At 46.4% G+C, this 15,637-nt stretch overlaps 1 protein-coding gene across 7 annotated transcripts in view; it reads left to right on the top strand.

Annotated features, from left to right (window-relative positions):
- The window catches only part of cplx2 (complexin 2), a 225,700-nt gene that overhangs the window by 170,969 nt on the left and 39,094 nt on the right, over positions 1–15,637 (top strand). The window contains exon 1 of one of the 7 annotated variants that reach the window (XM_062970217.1): positions 6,948–7,080. The exons of 2 other annotated variants lie outside the window; for them this stretch is intronic. The gene's annotated coding sequence lies outside the window, so the exon portion shown is untranslated. 4 more of the 7 variants (XM_062970215.1, XM_062970212.1, XM_062970218.1 and 1 more) reach the window with 4 other exon arrangements.

Genomic DNA, 15,637 nt, shown 5'->3' with positions numbered 1-15,637 from the left:
ATCTCTGTTCTGTGTATTTTAATATGTAGAAATACACTGTAACATAAATCTTTTATAGAAATACATTTTAATATGTGTATCTGTGGAATGTTTACACTATTTATGTGTTTTAATTATTCTGTAACCCACCTTGAACCATTAGGAGAGGCTGGCAAGAAATAAAAGTATTATTATTATTATTATTATTAGTAGTAGTAGTAGTAGTACTACTACTACTACTACTACTACTTTTACTATCATCATCATCATCATCTCTCCCAGTGGTTTCATGTAAATATTAAAAAGCATTGGGGATAGGATGGTACCTTGGGAGATGCCACATAACAGCTCTTTTTTTGAGGAGCAGCTATCCCCAAGCACCATCATCTGGAACCTGCCTGAGAGGTGTGACCACCGGAACCACTGCAGCACAGTGCCTCCAATTCCTCCCCCCCCCCCCCGACGTTCTAGAAGGATTCCATGGTTGATGGTATCAAAAGCTGCTGAGAGGTCTAGAAGCACCAACAGAGACCCACGCGCCTTGTCAGTGTTAAGACAGAGATCATCCACTAAGGCGACCATAGCAGTCTCAACTCCATATCCTACTCTGGAGCTGCTTTGAAATGTGTCAAGGAAGTGTGTGTCATCCAAGACTGTCTGAAGTTGGAGGGCAACTGTCTTCTCAATCATTTTGCCCAAAAAGGGAAGGTTAGAGACTGGTCTGTAATTGTTAAGGTGCAGGGGATCCCGGGAGGGCTTTTTCAGCAGTGGTCTAACTACTGCTTTTTAAAACAAGATAGGAAATTCCCCTCCCTGAGCAATGTGTTAATAATTTGTTGTATTTGAGATGAAATTGCATCTCCTCCATGAGCAACCCACCAAGAGGGACAGAGATCAAGAAAGCAGGTTGTCCTCCTTACTTGCCTCCGGAGTTTGTCCACATCAATAGTATTCACCCAATTGAAACGGATCTAGTGTTGTCACACTCACAAAGTTTCTGGGACACCTCATTGTTGGTTTCTGCTCCAGTGACATATCTAAGTCAGCTCTTCTCCCAGCCAAGTTTCAGTGAAGCATGCCAAGTCAGCTCCCTCATCTTTGAAGAGATCATAGATGATATGAGTCTTATTTTCACTGACCTGACATTGTTTAAGGGCAAGGTAAGGTTTTGTGTGTGGTCTGGCTCACTCTCCAAGTTCCCCAAATTGGCAGGGTTGCTGGAAGATGAGATGGGTATTAAACACCTTTCTCTCTTTCCTCTATAAGTGCAGGTGACTCTGCCATAGCCATATCTCTCAAAAAGCCAAACCTGGCCACAGTGGTCTATGACTTAGTTATGTCTTGGATGGATTACTGCAATGCACTCTACATAGGGCTGCCCCTGAAGAAAGCTCAGAAATTACGATTAGTACAAAGATCAGCAGCTAGGCTATTACCGGGAACCAATTACAGCGAGCATACCTGTAATAATCCCACTGGCTGTCTATGTGTGTCCGAACCCAATTCAGAGTGCAGGCTATTACCTACAAAAGCCTTACATGGTTTGGATCCAGCCTATTTGCACGACCGCATCTCCCTCTATGAACCTGTATGGGCCCTGATATCTTCTGGAGAGGCCCTTCTCATTGTCCCACCCCCGTCACAAGCATGGCTGGTGGGAATGAGAGAAAGAGCCTTCTCAGTGGTGACTCCCTAGCTCTGGAAAGCCCTCCCCAGGGAGATTAGATTAGCTCCCACACTTATGGTTCAAGAAGGAACTAAAAATGTGGCTCTGGAAGCAAGCTTATGATAATGGCTAATTATAATCTATTTGATGGGGGACTTAAATGGAATTTAAAAATTTAACTGAACTTTATCACTTACTAGCTTGGGGACCCAGCAATGCCCGGGTTATTTGAAAAAGGCATTATTTGTCTTGGATTGTTAGGTATTCTCAGTTTGGAGTGGGTGAACTAAAATTCCCAGTATCGTGGGTCAATCCTTCCCAAACCCTGCCAGTATTCAAAGTTGGTCATTTTGGGCCTGTGTCCCATGTGTGGTCCAGATATGTCGTTGACTGGTCATTGCCTGGCTGCAGTGCTCTCCAGATAGGGGTGAACTACTACAATTCCCAGATTTCTGGGGCAAGTGTCCCAAAACATCTGTCAGTATCCACAGCAGGCTATGTTGAGTCTGTGTGCCAAGTGTGGTTCAGATCCCTCATTGGCTGGGTTCAGTGCTCTTTGGATGTAGGTGAACTACAACTCCCAGAATCAAGGCCCATTCCCACAAACCCCTGCAGTATGGTCAGTTGGTGATGAGGCTTCTCTGTGTGAAGTTTGGTCCTGGTCCATTGTCAGTGGGGGGGGGGGTCACTGTTTCTCTGGATGCAGGTGAACTATAACTCCCTTTCCCCCCAATTTGTCCAATATGTTCTGTTGGTGATGGGGGCTCTGTGTGAGAAGTGTGGTCGTGGTCCATCATCGGAGGGGTTCGGAGTGCTCATTCATTGCAGGTGAACTTTAAATCCCAGTACCTACTACTCCCAAATGTCCAGGCCAATTCCCCTCCAAACCCACCATTATTCAAATCTGGGCATATTGGGGTATGCATAGCAAGTTTGGTCCAGAGCCATCATTGTTTGGGTTCATAGTGCGTTCTGGGTGTAGGTGAACTACAAGTCCTCTACATTCCCCAGTAGGAGTCACAGTGCTCTGACTTGATGCAGGGTGAACTATAATTTGTACCATGTAGAGTCAGTCCCCCAAACTCCTCCAGGAAGTTGAGTTCCTGCTCAGTTCTGCTGTGTTTGTTCTGCAGACAGATTTGAAAGGGAAGGGCAGTAGGCGGGGTCATGCAAATTCCACAGCAATGGAGAACCCTGGGATGCCTCCCTGTGGTGGAGGAAAATGCAAAATCTAGGATGAAATGGTCCCCAAATGAAAACATTCCTTGGGTGGTGGGCCGTAATGTTTGGGGAGGACATTCGCAGGGTTTGGGCCACATGTTCATGGAACTCACAGTAACCGCAATGTCAGTGGAAAAGAGTGACTTGGTGGCTCCTTAGCACTAGGAACTATATCCTGTTTGTGGAGGCCGGAGGCTGTCTGTGTGAGCAGACACTCATGCCACATACTGGTTTTCACTTTTATTATGGATATAGATATATATAGATATAGATAATAGACTAGCTGTGCCTGGCCACGCGTTGCTGTGGCGTTGTCTGGTGGTGTTGGTGAGAAATTTGAGTTAGTGGTGGTATTGAATGTCTGTTGTATGGTTGTCTTTATGTTTAGTATGTACAGTAGAGTCAGGCCTCTCTGAGTATACAGCTATACTTTTTCTATGTGAAAAAGATAAGCAAACACTCTAAAGGTTCCAAACATAAAAAGAGATGTGACATGTGAGGGCCACAGAAATAGTCAGGCCTCTCTGAGTATAGAGCTATCATCTTTCTATGTGAAAAAGATAAGCAAACACTCTAAGGTTCCAAACATAAAAAGAGATGTGACATGTAAAGGCCACAGAAATAGTCAGGCCTCTCTTAGTATACAGCCATCTTCTTTCTATGTGAAAAAGATAAGCAAACACTCTAAAGCAGGGGTCCCCAAACTAAGGCCCGGGGGCCGGGTTAGGCCCTCCAAGGTCATTTACCTGGCCCCCACCCTCAGTTTTATAATATAATATTTTATATAATTTTAATAATATAATATATTGTATATACATATCATATTGATAATAATACCATATAATAATATTAATTATATGTTATATATTACATATAATATTACAGTATAGTGGTATAGTTCAATATAGTAATATATAATGCTAATATTGTGCTATGCTAATAATATAATATATTGTATGTACATACAGCTGCTCTGAGTCCCCTTCAGGGTGAGAAGGGCGGGATATAAATGTAATAAATAAATGTAGTAAATGAAAAAATAAATAATTAGACGTAGGCTCGCCCAAAGTCTGAAATGACTTGAAGGCACACAACAACAACAATCCTAATTAACTTGACTATCTCATTGGCCAGAAGCAGGCCCACACTTCCCATTGAAATCCTGATAGGTTTATGCTGGTTACAATTGTTTTCATTTTTAAATATTGTATTGTTCTTTCATTGTTGTTGTTGTTGTTGTTTTGCACTACAAATAAGACATGTGCAGTGTGCATAGGAATTTGTTCGGGTTTTTTTTCCAAATGATAATTCGGCCCCTCCACAGTCTGAAGGATTGTGGATCGACCCTCTGGTTTAAAGGTTTGAGGACCCCTGCTCTAAAGGTTCCAAACATAAAAAGAGATGTGACATGTCAGGGCCACAGAAATAGTCAGGCCTCTCTGAGTATAGAGCTATCTTCTTTCTATGTGAAAAAGATAAGCAAACACTCTAAAGGTTCCAAACATAAAAAGAGATGTGACATGTCAGGGCCACAGAAATAGTCAGGCCTTTCTGAGTATAGAGCTATCTTCTTTCTATGTGAAAAAGATAAGCAAACACTCTAAAGGTTCCAAACATAAAAAGAGATGTGACATGTCAGGGCCGCAAAAATAGTCAGCCTCTGCAAACATTAGGATTGTATGATGTTGTTGTTATTATTATTATTGAGAGGCTGGGTGGCCATCTGTTGGGAGTGCTTGGATTGTGTCCTGCATGGCAGATTGTGGGAGGTGTTCGCTGGCCCTGATTGTTTAGTGTCTGGCATTCCCGTGTTTTAAGAGTGTTGTTTTTTATTTGGTGTTGTGATTTTAAGCTTGTTAAAATATTAGGAGAGAGATTGTGTTGATTGTCATGGTTCATAGCATATATTTAAAATATAGAGTATTAAAATGGGTTGGATATTGTAGAAGGTTGGAGTGGAGATAAATGGTTTGGATGATGGGCGGGCGCTAGGACCCAGGGGACAGCTTTTTCCCATTGCCTGCCTTCCCTGTTGCCGGCGGCCATGAGGGCTTCTCTTTTCCCTCCCTGGCATGGCTCCCGATGGGGCGTTGTGGGTTCTCTCCATGTGGAGGTGCGTGAAGTGATTTTGTGTTGTTTCAACCTTAAGGCGTGGATGATGGGTTGTGTTGTCCAATGTCAAGGTTGGGGGGCCCGTAGTTTAGTTGCTTTGCTCGGTGCCGCGATTCCATCACTCTTTTATATATATAGATATATAGATATAGTTGTTGTGTGATCTATGTTTCTTATTATGTCCTGTTCTATTTATCATTTGTCTTAATTTTTAATGTATGCATATTATTTTGTATTGCTTAACAAATGCTTATAAAATAATAGTGTTGGAAGAGACCACAAGGAACATCCAGTCCAGCCCTCTACTATGCAAGAATCAAAGCACTCTGCACAGATGGCCACCAAACCTCTATTTAAAACCTCTAAATGATGAGACTCCACCACACTCCAAGGCATCAGCATATGTCACTATCAAACATCTTTAAACATCATAAGTTCTTCTTAATGCCTAGGTGGAATCTCTTTTCCTGTAGTTTGAATCCATTGCTACACGGATTTCTCCAAAGCAGCAAAAAAAAAACCCTGCCCCCTCCTCAATGTGACATTTCTTCAGATATTTAAACACAGCTCTTATGTCCGCTTTCAACCTTCTTTTCTCCAAGCTAAACATACTCAGCTCTCTAAGCCACTTCTCATAGGACTTGGCTTCCAAAACTTTGATCATTTTGGTTGCCCTTCCTGGACACATTTATTTATTTATTTATTTATTTATTTATTTATTTATTACAGTATTTGTATCCTGCCCTTCTCACCCAATAGGGGACTCAGGGCGGCTTACATTCCATCCTGCCAATATTCTTCTTGTTATCCAGAGCCGGACACAATCTTATTCCAGATGAAGTGTGACCAAAGCAGAATAGAGTGGGACTGTGACTTCCCTTGATCACTGCTTGTATTGAGTCAGCCTAGAATCACATTGGCTTTTTAAGCTGTTGTGTCACACTTGACTCACATTCAGCATGTGGTCTACTAAGACTCCTATATTTAATGGTTTGGGCCCTGCCTATCTTCGTGACCGCATCTCCCCCTCCCCCCCCCCCCCCCCCCGATGTAACTGCGCAAGCATTAAGATCTGTCGGGGAGGAACTCCTCATGGTTCCGTCACCGTCACAAGTGTGGTTAGTGGGGAAAAGGGAGAGGGCCTTCTTGGTGGTGGCCCTCCAGGGAGATTAGGCAGGTCCCCACACTGTCCTCCTTCCAGAAGGATTTGAAGTCTTGGATATTTAAACAAGTCTTTGAGAATGCCTAGCCCCAATGGTCCGCAATTAATGACACAGCACGGTACTTTCATCCCATTCCCTTGTTCCTTAACTAAACTTGCACTATCCCACTCCCTTGTTCTTGTTCACAGTTTACCATGTTTTATGGCAGCTCTCACCATGAGTTATTGGGCACAGTTCTAAGTTTAAATGGTTGTTTTATAAACTATTTGGTTGTATTTATTTTATGTGTTGTTTTAGGCACTTTGTGCCACATGTAAGCTGCCCCAAGTCCCTTCGGGGAGATGGAGGTGGGGTGCAAAAATAAAGTTATTATTTTACTGACACAGAAACACAGTATGACACAGCAAATGAGATGTATATACTGGATTTCATATCACAAAATCACAAGTCGAACACTTCCCAAGCTTTTAGGATTTTGTGATGTATTTTTGAATGATGTGTGCAGATCCAAGTAAGGCAGACTTTTGCAGTTGACAGATTGTGATTTTGTCAAGTTGTTGTTGTTGTTGTATCCCATTCATGTATATGGAGACACTGCCATGGCTGCGACTGTGTGTCTGAGGGTGCATGGGGTGACCTTCCCCACTTCTCCTCTTATCCCACCCCCTGATGGCAGCAGCTTCCGAAGCTTAAGCCCTCCCTCCGAGAACCCCCCCCCCCCCAAATATCCATGGCATTAGAGCCAATGATCCCTAGAGCCAGCGCTGATGCTGAAGGCTTGGGCTGTATTGAAGCCTTTGCAGATGGATCCCAAGTAGCAGTGAGAACAGAATGGCGGGCTTCTATCCTCTCACTGCATCAGGAGCCCCCGTGGTGCAATGCCCTTTTGCGGGCAGGACTACGGACTGAAAGGTCGGATGTTCGAATCCGGGGAGTGAGGTGAGCTCCTGTCTGTCAGCCCCAGCTTCCCATGCGGGGACATGAGAGAAGCCTCCCACAGGGTGGTAAAACATCTGGGCGTCCCGTGGGCAAGATCCTTGCAGACGACCAATTCTCTCACACCAGAAGCGACTTCTCCTGACACACACACACAAAAGCTCATGAGCAAACTTCCCCGACTGTGTGTATTTTCTTTAAGGCCATCGAGTTGGTATCGATTCCGTCCTGGCTCTTTGCTGTCCCGCAACGATGGCTCGATTAATTGATTGGATTGATAAGACACCAGGAGCCCGCGGCCCTTCCTTTCCTCTCCTTCCCGTCTAATGGCTGTAACGGGGGGGGGGGGGGGGATTGCGTTGTGGGTGGAGTGCCGCCCGAGTCCGCGGCTGTTTGTGCTCCTGGCGCTGGAGCGTGATTAATATCCGCCGTCCAGATGCGGAGAAATGAGAAAGAATAATGAAGCCGCTCATTAGGGGACGCCGCTGGGAAGGTCAAGGGCCGGGATCCAGGGGCCGTGGGGGAGCGGGGATGGAGGCAGAGGGGGCAGACCCCTCTCCTTCTTCTCCTTCTCCTTCGAAGAGGAGGACGGGGAAGAAGAAGAAAGACGCGCCAGGGGAAGCAAAAGAGGGTCCGCCCGTCCAGGAAAGCGAGTGAGGAGGGGAGAGAAAGAAAGAGAGCGAGCGAGAGGGGGGCGCGTCAAGGTTTCACGAGGAGGGATTGGAGAAGCCCCGCCAGGCTGCGGTAAGAGAGAGGGAGAGAGGGAGGAGGAGGCGGGTTTTGAGCGGAGGACGGGAGAGAGAGGGAGAGAGAGACGGGGAAGGAGAGGGAGAAAGGGAGAGCAGCCCCGTGCCCCGCTGCCGGCTCGCGCGTGGAGGGAAGCACCGCGGGTGAGTGAGTCCGAGGGAGGGAGCGACGGGAGGGAGGGAGGACCGGAGGCCGCGTGGTGCTGAAGGGACAGCTCCGTGGGGAGGGGAGCAGATCCCACGGGGCCTGGAGGGGCGGCGGAGGGGTCTTGGGGGTGGGTTGTTCTCGCACTCCGCTGCCCACCCCTTCCTCTTCGGAGGGCGCAACAAAGAGGCTGCCTCTCTGGCTTTGCCTGCCTTCAGGAGGAACTTTGAGTAGCGCCCGAGAGGCGGCGGAGGAGGGGTAGATCGGGGCCCGGCGCTGACCGAGGGCTGACCGGGACGAAGGGGAGGGTGCCCACTGCCCAGCCTCGGTGGGAAGGGAGCCGCTCTGCATGGTAATGGCCCGGCAGTGCGGATGAAGGCGGGAGGAGGAGGAGGAGGAGGGGAGAGAGGCGTGGCGGGGGGTTCGTCGCCCACGAGAAAGAGGAGGGGGGCATGAGGAAGGGGAGATGGCTGGGGTGCAGCTTGGGGGACCGGCCAGGGGCGAGGGAGATCTTTCGCACACTCACACGCCACGCGTGTGTCTCAGGTGTAATGTTCTGCAGGTGTAGGATTCGTTGGCTAAATTCTGTTTTCTTATAGCATTTGTGTAACTGTATTTTCCCAGTATCAGGTCTTGAGTGAGATGAGGTAATTGCCAGGGTTCAAGCCTCCGTTGAATCTCCACTTGATGCCTGATTCCCATTGTCCTTTAGATCTGAGAGAAGGCTTGTAATCATTCAGGGTGGTTTAGATGTTGTAATATGGACACACGCCCACACATCATATTTTCATGTTAGCAGTCAGTGTTATCTCACAAGCATTGTCAGTCAAGTTTCCACCTGAACATTAGGAAGAACTTCCTAACTGTGAGAGCTGTTCAGCAGTGGAACTCTCTCCCTCGGAGTGTGGTGGAGACTAGCAGTCAGTGTAACCTCATAAGGATTGACAGTCAGATGTAAAGGTCTGGAAGCCTTTACACTAGACGAGGTGCGGAGAAAGCCCCTCTCACCCCCACCCACAAAGATTTCGCTCCACGCTCACGATTCTGAGGCATGCCATCGCCTCTCCCTTAGAGGCCGCCGAATTAAAGGGACGGGGAGACATGAGAGTAAGTATTTGGGAGGATGTTATAAGGAAGAGGGAGCAGGCTTGTTTTCTGCTGCCCTGGAGACTGGGACTCGGAGCAATGGGTTCAAATTGCAGGAAAAGAGCTTCCACTTGAACATTAGGAACTTCCTCACCGCGAGAGCTGTACAACAGTAGAATGCGCCGCTGCTTCGGAGTGTGGTAGAGGCTTTTGAATAGAGGTTGGGTGGACTTCTGTGGGGCTGCTTTGATGGTGCTTTTCCTACAGGGCAGGGGGTTGGACTGGATGGCCCTTGGGGTCTCTTCCAACTCTAGGATTCTATGGGAGACCCATTCCCGGGACCACCGCCTGCCTGCTTTTCCCAGCCCAGCAGGTCCGGGGGGGGGGAGGGGGAGGGAGGGAGGCAGTGCCAGGTGGGGGAGGGGCTCCCTTGGGGGGAGCGAAGCCTCATCTCTCCCTCGTGGGCCTGGCAACTCTTGGCCGCTTCTCTGGCCGCGAGTGAGGCAAGAGAGGCCCTCCCTGAGCGAGCGGTAGAAAAGGAAAGTTCCCTCCCTCCCAGGCGCTCCGTCCCAAGGAACGTAAAGAGGGCTCTGTCTTCGGAGCCACCCATAGCGTGTCTTTCACGGGCGCGTGGACCTCTGATCCAAGCAGAGCTCTTTGCGCGGGATCCCGCTGGTCGCCAGCCTCCGCCCCTCTGCTCCACTCTCGACCTTCGGGTTGGAGGCTTCGCCTTCAGCCCTTCAAGTTCGGCGGATGGCATCGACGCCGGCAGGAGCTTCGGCTCTCCTGCTCCCTTCCCGCCAGCCCCTCGCAAGTTTCTGCCTCCAGCGCTTTGCATGTTTCCCCTCTCCTCTTTCCTTCAGTGGATGCTGCCCTTCCTTCCTTCCTTCCTTCCATCTCGGCTCCGATTATCCCCTGTTGGCGAGGCTGTTCTTGGGCAATGAAGAGCACCAGAAACTTCTCCGGCCAAGCCCGGCTGAAGGAGGCCAAAGGAGCCGCGTTCTCCCACGCCGCCTCCTCGCCCGGGGCAAGGCCGGTCAGGGCTTGACTGATTCGGGGCACAAGATCTCGGCACAGCTGCCCCGATGGGGCGTGTTTTCCCCGGCCAAGGGGTCCCTCCACACAGGGCCGTAGCCAGTTGAAAATTTCTGAGTGGGGGTTGAACCCCTAGTGCCCCCACCCCCGCTACAAACCTGTCAATATCTGCTTGAGATAGTGCCTGGAGGGACTCTTAATGTTTTGGTTAACCAGTTAAAATTCATGAGTGAACCAGGTTTTTTTTATAACCTGAAATATTGCGGGGGGGGTGAACCCCTACCCCCCCCCCTCGCTACAGGCCTGCCTCCACACCCGCTCCTTCCCTCCTATGCGGTGGACTGCAGTCTCCCGCAACCTGGTGCTTGGCAGACTGAAGGTCAGGGGAGTCTCATGGCCTTCAGAGCACAAGATCTTCAGCACACACCTGGAAAACAAGAGAAGGCCCATACACTCTCACCTACTCTCCTTGTATATATTGTTTCATATATAATTCTTAAGAGAGAGTCAAAACCTGAGTTTATATGTGCAGAAGGGGTTGTATTTGTGTATTGTACAGTGGTGCAAGAAACAAGGGTCCTTTTCACTCTGCGCACCTTGTGCGCATTGAGGTCACCCATGCAGGAGGATATTCATTGTGCTTCCCATGTCACAGAATTCCTATGTGTGTATTTCGATTCCCTCATGCCATGCGTCCTCACATATTAGGCAATGTGCAGTTTACAGGTGATATTAAAACCACTGGTTTTGTAAAAAGTACACAAACACTCTGCCATGTCTTGTGCTGTGCTTCAAATGCTCTGCAGGTGTAGGATTCATTGGCTAAATTCTGTTTTCTGATAGCATTTGTGTAACTGTAATTCCCAGTATCAGCTCTTGAGTGGGGGAGATCATTGCCAGGGCTCAAGCCTTCATGGAATCTTTACTTGAAACCAGATTGCCTTAGTCTTTTAGATCTGAGAGAAGGCTTGTAATCAATCAGGGTGGTTTAGATGTTGCAATATAGACACACACCCACATATCATATTTCCATGCTAGTAGTCAGTGTAACCACATCAGGATTGTCAGTGAAGTGAAAAGGTCTGGAAACCAAGCCCTTTGAGGAACAGCTTAGGGCAGTGGTTCTCAACCTGGGGTCCCCCAGATGTTTTTGGCCTTTAACTCCCAGAAATCCTAACAGCTGGTAAGCTGGCTAGGAGTTGTAGGCTAAAAACATCTGGGGACCCCAGGTTGAGAACCACTGGCATAGGGAGCTGAGCATACTTAGCTTGAAGAAGAGAAAGTTGAAAGGAGACATGATAGCCATGATTAAATATTTGAAATGATGTCACATTGAGGAGGAGGCAAGCTTGTTTTCTTCTGCTCTAGAGATTAGGACACAGCAATGGATTCAAATTGCTGAGAAAAAATATTCCACCTAAAAGTTAGGAAGAAGTTCCTCATGACCAAAGCTGTTCAACAGTGGAATATGCTGCCTCGGATGGTGTCTTTTTCTCTGGAGGCTTTTAAACAGACACTAGATGGCTATCTGTTGGAAATGCTTTGAATAAGTGATCCTGCATGGCAGGGGGTCATACTGCACGGCCCTTGCAGTCTCTTCCAACACTGATTCCGGGCATGCCTAGAGACCTGGTCATTCTGATAACTAGACATTGTTTTGTGACTCTGTTCTCATTTCTCTCTTATACTCTTCCTCCCTTTTTCATACACACACACACACACACACACACACACACATTCTTCGCTGTGACATAATCTTTGCCTGATACACCTCCTGGTTACCACTGTGTACCACCAGTCCTTTATATACCATTTGCATACACACACTGCATACAATTATTTCCTACATAACACTACCTACATACATTCATAAATACAACTGCAACCCACTCAATCTTACCAACAGCTTGTCTCCTAGACAGTAAATAAAGCAAGCGTTTGTAAGATTGGTTGATCTTTAGGCCAAGAGAGTCCATGTGTGAGAGCTGTAGGCATTAATCCCAGTTTGACTGCCAGCTGTTCCCAGAAGAGGGAACCTCTTCTGGATCCAGAATGTATATTCATGTTTTGTTTGTTTTATTAAAAATAAATAGGAAGCCATCCAAGTCACAGATCTCTTGTTTCAGGCAGGGGTGGCCTTATGAAGACCTGTTCTTTTCATTTGAGGCAAACTTGTTGGACCACCTGATATTTCTTTTGTGCTGTTTAGTTGTGATCTAGTTTAGCATTTAATGCTGCTATTCTTTGCACCCTCTTTGTCTGTTGTACATTTGGTGCAATGCGGTCCAAGATGTGGCTGTGCCAGGCATCACCCTAAAGCGGAGGGCCAAAACTATCCGGGGGCTCTTTCCTAAACACTGAGTTGAGAGGGTCCTCAAGAATGAGCTAAAGGATGGTTCATGCATCTTGTCCCTCAGTCTCATTTCAGATTAGAGCTGAAATCCTGGCTGTTTGATACATGATGAACCCTCACAGTGTTTGTGTCTGGTCCATAGGGCCCAAGTGGGGCATCTCATCCTTTTGCAAAGTTTCATTCTGGAAGAACTGCACAAAGCACGTACAAGGGCTGGGTTAAAATACAGAATTCCTCAAAAATCCATGATCTCCAAAAGACTAATTCACTTAGCCATCATGAGCAAGAGTGGGAGCAGAAATGGATTGATCGTTATTCATGTGAAATAGTTCAGAGAATGGTTGTCTGCTCAGGAATCAAGATTTACAGAACTGGATTTCTTTTTCTTTCTTTTCTTTTTGATGCCAGTGAATGGGTGAGGGGTGAGAGGGGGAGATCCCCAGTGGGAATGCATGGAAGGATGCTCAAGATACAATCCTTTTGAAGAGTGGTACCTTGGCATGGCATGAAAGGCCATGCCATTAGGCAATTTGAAGACATCCTTTGTATACCAAGCAGAAAGCTGTCTCCTTCCCTTAGAACACAACCCCACTTTTGGATGTTGTTTGGAGAGTCTTCATTGAAAATATGCCTGTGTATATGTGTGTGTACATGCCAGAGAAAACTAAAAGGCCTTGAGATAGTAGAGAAGCCCCGAGAGAGGAGAAAAGAGCTGATTTCTTACTTCATCAAATGTGGGGGAGGAACAGCACTTGCTGAGTGTATTTGAGAAAATCGGTGTGGGAAAAACTGTAGATGAGGATGTCTCTATATGTGCCCATGTGGTGCAAGAAAGCGTGAGCATATGGCTGTTGGTAGACTCTGTGTGGGTGGGTGAAAGGGAGGGAATTGTTTTCTATGAGTGTATGTGTGTGAGAGAGAATGAAAAATAAGGCTATATTTGAGGGAAGAAGCGCAGTTATAATAGTGCCTAGTTGTGTGCATCACTGAGGAAGTATGTGTGTGTTTGAAAAAAAGACAGAAGAGAAAGAAGGGGGAGAAAAGGGGGTGACTGTAAGAAAGCATGTGCTTGAAGGAGAAACGAGTTCAGGTATAACACAGCATGTGCACCATAAAAACAGTGTGTATTTGCTACAGAAAGGCACATTTATAAAATTTTTACAACTGAACATCTCTGAACATATGAACCCACCCCCCACCCCCATTTAGCTCAGAAAAATAACCGCTTGCTAAGAATATCACAAATATTTCACTAAAAACTGATCTGGTTCTAGAAAACTGATGCATGTTATTAACTTCTTGTGTGCATATTTTCAGAAATTTGACTGCTCACACAAGTGCGAAAGTTGTGTATTAGTTGTGTATTTATTGTGAATATTTTTCACAGATACAAATACAGTAGGAACAACGTGAGGATACTGGAGAGCTGATAATTATCAGAATTGCAGTGGCTGTGCCTGTGTGCATTTCGGGGGGGGGGGAGGGGGGGCTTCAATCATTTCCATGCTGCAGTCCTGAGGAAAATCCCTCCTCTGAAGTGAGCCTTTGGATTGAAGCAAAAAAAAAAACCCTTTGGTACCAGTGGAAGCTTTCCTTCCAAAACAAATGCCAACATCCAAGGAAAGTTTTTCCTCAGCACTGTAGAAGGGAATGAAGGTGTCAAACTACCCTTCTTGCATCCTGAAATTTCTATAATTCTCTTTCTTCTTTTCTCTCCTTTTCTGGGTCTCTATCTTACAACCATAAAATAATTATATTTTTAATTTTTAAAATCCTGTAGAAATCCTGTGCAATTTAGCCCTACCATTGTGGCTATCTCCAAAACAGGTATCGTCAAACTGTTGTTAGGAGTAATACGTCAGGTTGCAACTCCCAGAATCCCCCAGACAGTGTTGGCTGTGTTAATAAACAGCACTACGGTGCTAATTTCTGGATATTCACAGTACGCATAAAGAGCACAGTGGTGCTAATTCACAAAGGTATCTGTGACAGCCAAATTGAGCTGCAAGGTCTTTGTGCCTAAGCCAGGGAAGCTGGCATTCCTGCGGCTGGTAGGTCTGCCAAGGAGCTATGCTGTCACCACCTCAGGCTGGGTACAAGCTGCTAGCTCCACAGATGGGGCTCCATATGGCACTCCTTTCTTATGGGGGTTGGAATTTGGGAGTGAAAGTTTGTTTGCTTGCAGGGTTGGTGAAATCCTGCACTGTATTGCACCCTTCTTGGAGGCTATCATTCTGTCCCAAAGCAGCCAAACATGTTCACAGCCAGGTCTTTCTGGGCTTTCTTTTTTTCCTTTCAGTCATGCATGATCCTTCATCATTGCTAATACTGCAGTGATGATCACCCATAGCTTCTCAGTCCCCTCTCTCTCCTGTGTTTTTGGAGCTCGCTCCATTTCTTTCCACTTCATGTACTCGATGAGTTATTAGCACAGAGAGAGAGAAACAGAAAGAGTGCCAGTTGAGTTAGACAGAGGGAAGGCATTCTTGGCAGATCTGAGATCAAAGCTAAGTTCAGCGGTAGGCTTGCCCCGCAGCCTATGGCAAGTTGTTCTCTTTGTGAGCTGTTCTCAAACTTCCCATGTCTAAAATGGAGATACTTGTGGTACAGTAGAGTCTCACTTATCCAACACTCACTTATCCAACGTTCTGGGTTATCCAACACATTTTTGTAGTCAATGTTTTCAATACATTGTGATATTTTGGTGCTAAATTCATAAATACAGTAATAATTACTACATAGCATTACTGCCTATTGAACTACTTTTTCTGTCAAATTTGTAGTTAAACATGATGTTTTGGTGCTTAATTTGTAAAATCATAACCTAATTTGATGATTAGGAGGGATTTTCTTTAATCCCTCCTTATTATCCAACATATTCGCTTATCCAACGTTCTGCCGGCCCGTTTATGTTGGATAAGTGAGACTCTACTGTACTTGGAAATGGGAGAGAAAAACATAACAAAGCACTAAAGTCATAATGATCGTAGTTTGATGGAAGAGCGTGTATTGCCTCATAAAGATTATGTCACTTGCAATTAAGGCAGCCCCCAAAACCATGATTCTCGACCATTGGCCCTCCAGGTATGTTGTACTACAGTCCCCAGAAACCTCAGATAACATGGCCATTGCCAGGAGTCAAAGGGTTTTACAATCCTGATAACCATAGGGCTTGTCTTTGCCCTTCTTTTATCG

This window comes from Anolis carolinensis, chromosome 2 (genome assembly GCF_035594765.1).
Source record: "Anolis carolinensis isolate JA03-04 chromosome 2, rAnoCar3.1.pri, whole genome shotgun sequence".
NCBI lineage: Eukaryota > Metazoa > Chordata > Lepidosauria > Squamata > Dactyloidae > Anolis > Anolis carolinensis.
The sequence above is the reverse complement of the archived record's forward strand: the minus strand, read 5'-3'. Positions and strand labels throughout refer to the sequence as shown.